Source organism: Suricata suricatta, chromosome 7, assembly GCF_006229205.1.
Source record: "Suricata suricatta isolate VVHF042 chromosome 7, meerkat_22Aug2017_6uvM2_HiC, whole genome shotgun sequence".
Classification (NCBI taxonomy): domain Eukaryota; kingdom Metazoa; phylum Chordata; class Mammalia; order Carnivora; family Herpestidae; genus Suricata; species Suricata suricatta.
The window spans coordinates 72,856,044-72,863,415 of record NC_043706.1 but is presented as its reverse complement, the minus strand read 5'-3'; positions in this window follow the sequence as shown (position 1 = coordinate 72,863,415).

Genomic DNA, 7,372 nt, shown 5'->3' with positions numbered 1-7,372 from the left:
TTAAACATTTTGTACTATGATGTGTCTAGGTGTAAAACTCTTTGCTTTCATCCTGTTTGGAGTTCAATGATCTTCTTTGTTATGTAGATTAATGGGAACTTTCCAGCCATTGTTTTTTGAAATAATTTTTGTGTCCCTTTCTCTCTCTCCTTTATTTGTTACTCCCATCACAGGTATTTGATGTACCTAACAGTGTTGCACGTTTTTCTGAAGTTCTCTTCACTTACATTCATTCTTTTTTCTATTTTACTTTAATTAACCTCTATTGAGTTATCTTCAAGTTTGCTGATTGATTTTTTTCTTGCCAGCTCAAAAATACAGCTGAGTCCCACTAGTAAGTTATTCATTTTGATTATTGTACTTTTCATCTCCAAATTTCCACTTTATTCTTTTTATAATCTCCATTTTTATTGATACTCTCTATTTTATAAGACATTATAATCATACTTTACTTTTATTCTTTAATCATGATTTTATTTAGTTCTTTAAATATTGGAAATAGCTGCTTTGAAGTTTTTGTTTGCTAGATCTATTTCCTAGACCTCTTCAAAGGTAGTTTCTATTGACTGTTTTTTATTTTTCCTCTACATGGGTCATAATTTTCTGCTTCTTTGCATGCCTGGTAATTGTTATTCAATCACAACCCTTCTGTTCTCAGGAAGCAAGGGCCTCCCAGTTCTAGTTCTCTTGCTCTCTGTGTAAGTCCGTGAATCACAGCACACTGAACAATTCTGCAAGCCTAGCAGTTAACTTACTGTTTACATTTTTGTTTGGGCATTTTAGCTAATTTATCGTAACAGCTCTGGATACTAGCCACCCCCCTCCCCACACTGGGGTCATTTTGCTTAGTCATTGCTGTAGACTAAATGTTTGTGTCCCTCCAAAATACATATGTTGAAACCTAATGCCCAATGTAATAGTATTTTGGCACCTTAGGGAGGTGATCAGATCATGAGGACCTTAAGGAGGTGATCAAATCATGGCACCTTAAAGAGGTGGCACCCTAGGGAGGTGATCAGATCATGAGGACGGCACTGTCATGAGTGAGATTAATGCCTTTATAAGAAGACACCTTATAAAAGCTCCTTCACTCCTTCTCCATGTGAGGACACAGCAAGAAGGTGACCATCTATGAACCTAGAGTGGGTTCTCAATAGATAATGAATCTGCTAGAACTTTGTTCTTGTACTTCCAGCCTCCAGAGCTGTGATAGATAAACTTCTGTTGTTTATAAACTACCTAGTTATAGCAGTGCAGATAAATGAAGACAGTCATTTTGGTCATTTGGTGAAACTAATCTGTGAAGTCTATTTCTCTTGCAGTGTGCAACCTATTATTTCTCTGCTCAGATTTTTTAAAAATCTTTTTTTCCCATCTATTATCTTGACTATTTAGTGGTTGCCCCTGGAATAAGCTGCTTATTGGTCAAAGAGCATACTTAAGCCCCTCAGCCATTTAGATTTTTACCATTTATCATTATAGATGTGTGTGTGTGTGTGTGTGTGTGTGTGTGTGTGTGTGGTATGGAGATTTCTATTACAGTTTAAGGAGTTTACATTTTTGTTTTCTGTATAGCCAGAAGTTAGTAGTTTAGGTTTTTTAAACTTTATTAGTTCCAAAAGTATGGAATTTCGGTCATACACACTCAGCGTTCCAGATTGCCAGGAATAAATAACTCTGATTTTTATTTTAATCCTGTCTTTGTAGTAGTTGCCACTGGGCCAGAGTAGCTTTTTGTTCAGTCAGTTGTTGGTCAGAGGTTGTGTTTAAACCCTTGTCCCAGTGAGGCTTTGCCTATGTGCATGGGTCCGTGTAAGGCTTAGGGAATGCTTTCAAATCTCTATCTGCTGTAAGTATCAAATATCATCTGCTGTATGAGTGTAGCCCAGCGTATGCACTCAGTCTTCGTGATCCTCATAGCTGGTTGTGAACCCAGGAGAGTTCTTCTGTTCCTTTTCCTGTTAAGTTTCTAGCTGTGCTGCCATTTTGCCTGGTTTGAGGAGCAACTAGCTTCTTCTTAATCGCTCACACAAAAATATCTGTTGTTTTTAACAATGTCCTTAAGCATGAAGTTCTCCATGCTGTCTTCCAAATAAATCTCATTCCCTCAGGCAGAACTGTACAGCTCTTTCTCCTTATGACCTTCCTTTCTTCTTGGGCAGCACTCCTAAATTACTGCACTGCACTTGCTTGCTGTGCATAAAATAGAGCTTCTGTCCCAAGAGTGAACATTGAGGGGCACCTGGGTGGCTCAGTTGGTTAAGTGTCTGACTCTTGATTTCAGCTCAAGTCATAATCTCATGGTTCATGAGATTGAGCCCTGCACAGGACTCTGCTAACAGTGCGGAGCCTACTTAGTATTCTCTCTCTTTCTGCCCCTCCCTGTCTCTCTTTCTCTCAGAGTAAATAAATAAACATTAAATTTTTTTTTTAAAGAGTAAACATTCACTGAGGGAGAGGAGACTCCATCCTTTTAGCTGCACTTACCTGACATAAAGCTTCTGCTACATGGGCTCGGAGTGGGGATGAGGAATGCCAGCAGCTTATCCTTCCCAAAGAGAAACCTAACCCCAAACTGGAAGTGAGAGGGAGCTGTGTTTTTGGCAATGCATGTCTGGAGTAGAGTGTCTGGGAGAGAGCTTTAATAACAAGGAAGGGGAGGTGTAAGGAAGTGGATCAAGGGACAAAACTAAGAAATTTAGTAGGACTTCTTGATATATGCCCTTAGGACAATTTCCAGAGACTTAAATGATTAAAAAAATACTTATCACCAGCTAAGCTATGTTTTGCTAGGAAAAGTGTCTTCTGAATTCTATGTTCTGCCATTTTAGAAGTCCCATCCAAATCATTGTTTTTTTAAGCCATTAAGTTGTGTTACAGGTTTTTATGCAACGTTAGATAACTAAACCAGGCTCCAAAGCTAGATAGAACTAAATGGAAATCCCAGCTCTACTACTAACTGAGTGATTTTGAACAAGTTTTCTGAACTCTGTTTCCTGTTTCCCTGTCTATAAAATGAGATGATTCTTACTATCTCATTTATTTACTTACTACCTTACTACCTATGGTTGTGAGAAATAATTGAGATAATGTTTGTAAAGCAGTTGAACAGCACCTAGCTTAAAGTAATTACTTAGTGAGTGATAGGTAACAAGTATTAGAGGTCACAAAGGTTATATAAACTCATAAGGAAAACAAATGTAGAAAACTGACGGTAAGTTAACTGCTAGGCTTGCAGAATTGTTCAGTGTGCTGTGATTCACGGACTTAAACAGAGAGCAAGAGAACTAGAACTGGGAGACCCTTGCTTCCTGAGAACAGAAGGGTTGTGATTGAATAAGGTTAACAAAGGAACATTTTCATAGAGAGAAGCGTGGATGCAGAACCTTTGGAAACAGCTACAACCAGAGGGCAGGAATAGTAGAAGACTCCTAAAATGAGAACAAAAGGAGTACTCAGAGAATTTAGAAAGTCAAGAGAATATGGACACACTAAAGCCCAAGGAATAAAAACCATTGAGAAGGTGCTTATGTGGGGGGGAAAAAGAGTGATGAGAAAAAATCACTAAGACCTTTTGAAGGAGTACTTTTTATAGAGGGGTGGTGGTGGGAGCCAAATTGGTAGGAGTCAGTAGGAGATATGGAAGCAAGGCTGGTGGGAAGGAATAGCCACTTAAATGGGGATTGAGGATGTATTCTCTTATTTTGTAAGGGTTTTATTTGTATGTTTTTTTAAAGTGATGATGTGCCTTTAGACAGAAGAAAGTAAGGATAATTAAGAATGGAAGAGGTAAAACAACATGGTAGACAGAGAAAAATCATGAAGCTGGCACAAGGGATAGGATTATTGCCACAGGTGGAAGGGCTAGTCTACACAAAGTTTTAAAGAGCAGGCAAATGATGTATATGAAGACACTCTACTAATACATAGTTGTTGGGATAGAGAGAAGTTGGTACATATGATCTCGGGCCTCCCTGAAAGTATGAGACAAACTGCAAAGACAGTCAGCAAAGTGAGTCCAATTTAATGAGGCAATGAGAGTTTAGAAGAACATGTAAAGCAAATGTGAGAAATGTAATAAGGAGCCAAAGAGAGAGTATGGAGAGTGCTGAGTTGAGGTTTCCTGCAATTTTCTCCTTTAGTTTTTCTGGAAATACTTAATATTCAGAAGAGAAGAAAGCAAAGAAAGAAGGTAAGGCAAAGGAAGGTATTTGCACAGGGAGTGGATAATTCAGGACTGTCTATAGAAAGCAAAAGGCACAGGCAATCAAGAATGAAGGCGGCAGCATCACTGAAATGACAACCTCCGGGGTTCTCTCTGGATTTAGAGTCTGTAGGCCAAAATGCTGTCTGGCCATTTTAAATAATGGCTCAGTAGAGTTGTTTTCAGCAGAGATTGGCAAATTATGGTCCTAAGCCAAATCCTATCTACCAATTGTTTTTATAAGTAAAGTTTTATTGAGACATTACCATGCCTATGCATGTATGTACTATGTATGGGTGCATTTGCACTGCAAAGAAGAGTTGAGTAGTCAAGACAGAGACTATAAGGCCTACAAAGCTTAAAATATTTACTATCTAGTCCTTTATTAAAAAAAAAAGTATGCTGGCCCCTACTTTATAACACATAAAAGTATATATCACATATTTGTAGATGAAAAAAGCAGGATATAAAGCAATATTTATCACATAATCCAATTTTCTGAAAAGTAAAAAAATATATACAACCATGCCTAGAAAAATGACATAAAAGATATAATGTAAACAATTGTCTCTTTGGCTGATAAAATTACAAGATTCTTTTTTTCTTCTTCTCCTCCTCCTTCTCCTTCTTTTTTGCAAACTCCATAATTTCTACAATATGGGAGGATAATGGCATGAAGAAGGAGAATTTTATTAAATGTTAACTTTAGCTGATTAGATCAGGGTGCAAAATAACATAAGGCTGTAATTTCCTCTGGAAGGGTACAAATGAGCTTGTCCAAAAAATAAAATCTGTGTCGTTGACTGAAACTTTACCCTAATCATGCATCCTTCAAAACTGTGATTTTGACTGATAATAACAGGTAATGGAAAAGGTATCCCCACCTTTGAAATGACAAATCAAGGTATACAATGGCAATTTTACATGTATACGTGTGATACTAACTTTAGAGCATTCTAACAAATATGCCAAAATCTTCAAACTGTCTTTATTAATATTACAATTACTAAGAGGGAGTTAGTATTCAACAGGAAGTTTCAGGCATCTACATTTAGAAAGAGTAATCTTAGAAATATGTGTATAAAGTAAGGTGAATTAAGTTATTTCAGATAAAAAGTAGAATTTGAAATCAATTAACTGCCTTCAACAAATGGTATTCTATCAAGGACTTTCAAAAGATGTGGTTGGTTTTGACGGCTATTTCTTCTCACAGGACCTGCCAAGCACTCTGTCAGTACCCCCACAGGAAGGTACTGAACTCCGTTAGATACCATCAGTTTTAGTTAGATGGCATTTGCCCAGTTTTATGTGTTTAATTTTTTTGTTTATTTTCATGTTTATAGAGTGTCATTTTTCTAGATACTTTACAGAATTTGGAGACAAATTATGATGCCTAATCTCTATTGGTGAATATTTATTGGATCACTAAATCTATAGTTGGGAATCACATTGGCCTATGATAGTTTCAAGAATTTGAAGTCAGTCATCAGTGAGAAGAGATCAAAGACAAAGGGAGGGGAGGGAAGAGGCAAGGAAGAAAAGTCCAGAAGCTAAAGGCCATGTGTGGTATGGGACAGAGTGAAGAAGCAGCAGAAGAAGTGAAAATCAAGATCAGCTTTAAACAAACATAGTTGGGCTCACAGAGACTCTTATATCTTAACCCAAAATTGTCTCTTGTCACAAATGGATCATCTGTAGTGGAGGCCTCTAATAGCTGGATTTATTCCATTTCTTTTGCACCTCCCAGGAGCCATTGATTTAGCAGTTTTACCATGTCAGACTCCAATCTCAAGAATATTTTTGACAATCTTTACAATGTTTACTAAATCTACATAACTACTTCTAAAAGTTGTTATGGTGAGAGAAACCTATATGGTTTAAGACCTTGGCCCTGGTGCCTTCGTTTATAGTGAAGTAATTAAAGAATCTGAAGAAATTAAGAATGTTCATTTGGTAGAGGATAAATTACAAACAAATTAGCATTTGGGGCAGGTAAAATGGGATAGAAGAGGACATTTAAGGTTAATTGTTCTGATAGCACCAGCCTGGCTGGGAATGGAGATCTGAGGAAAAGAAATATAACTTGGGCAGTTACCAAGCCAACTTCCTTGAGGACTTCTCTCTTCTATTCACAGTGGCTAGGGCCTATGGGACAGATGAAAAATGACCAACCATCCTATATTTTGCAATGAAGTAGGGGTTGAAAAGAGACCAAAACCAGATTTGTTGCCTGTTTTAGATAAGGTGGAATTCAAAGATATTTCTACCAAACAGACCTAGATTCCTGCTTAATGAAAAATAGATTTTTGCTCCAAAATGATCCAATCTTGACTCAGGTTTATTCATGGATTTATTGATTTACTCAATACATAGTTTAGTGGTTACTTTCTGTGAGCTAGCGCTGACCTAGATTCTAGGATACAGGAGTCAATGAAACAGGCAGGGTTTCCTCTCCCTTGTAGCTTGTGGGTCAACTAGAGGGAGTTAAATAGGGAACATATAACAGAGTTTCCATTCTGATGCTAACCATTCCCTGACATGCTGGTGAAGGGCCAGCTACTAGCCAGTTTTCCTCAGGAAAAGAAAAACATTTGGTTTACCTAGCTAAGTGCATATTAGAATAAGTATTTAACTGCATGTTAGGACAAGTCAAATTCAGCTAATGATGCTAGTGATCAAAAAGTGGACTGAGAAGAGAACAAGTCCCATCTTTTTCTGACCCCAAAGTTATTGTCAATATGCTTCCCTATGTGAAGGAATCAATTTCAACTCCTATGTCTGGCTCCCAGTATTTTCATGATTCTGGCCACTGCCTACCTCACTAATCTCATTTACCACCACCAATTACTTGCCTTCTAAACCTGATGGCTGAACAATCATAACATAATATATATTACTGCATATATTCTTCCTTCTGCCTGGAATACACCCCTCAATACTGTTCATATGAAGAATTCATATGCATAAATTAGGACTCTCCCTGTGCTACCTTCTCTATGATTTTTCCTGACATTTTTACTCAATTAATGACTGGCACCTTTATACCACAGTGGTCCTTTAATTACTTATCATTTTATATTGCAATTATTCACCTTCCCAGGCAAGACTGGGAGCTTTTGAGGGAAGAAGATGAGATAGTATTCGTGTGTTTCCCAAAGGCCTAGACCA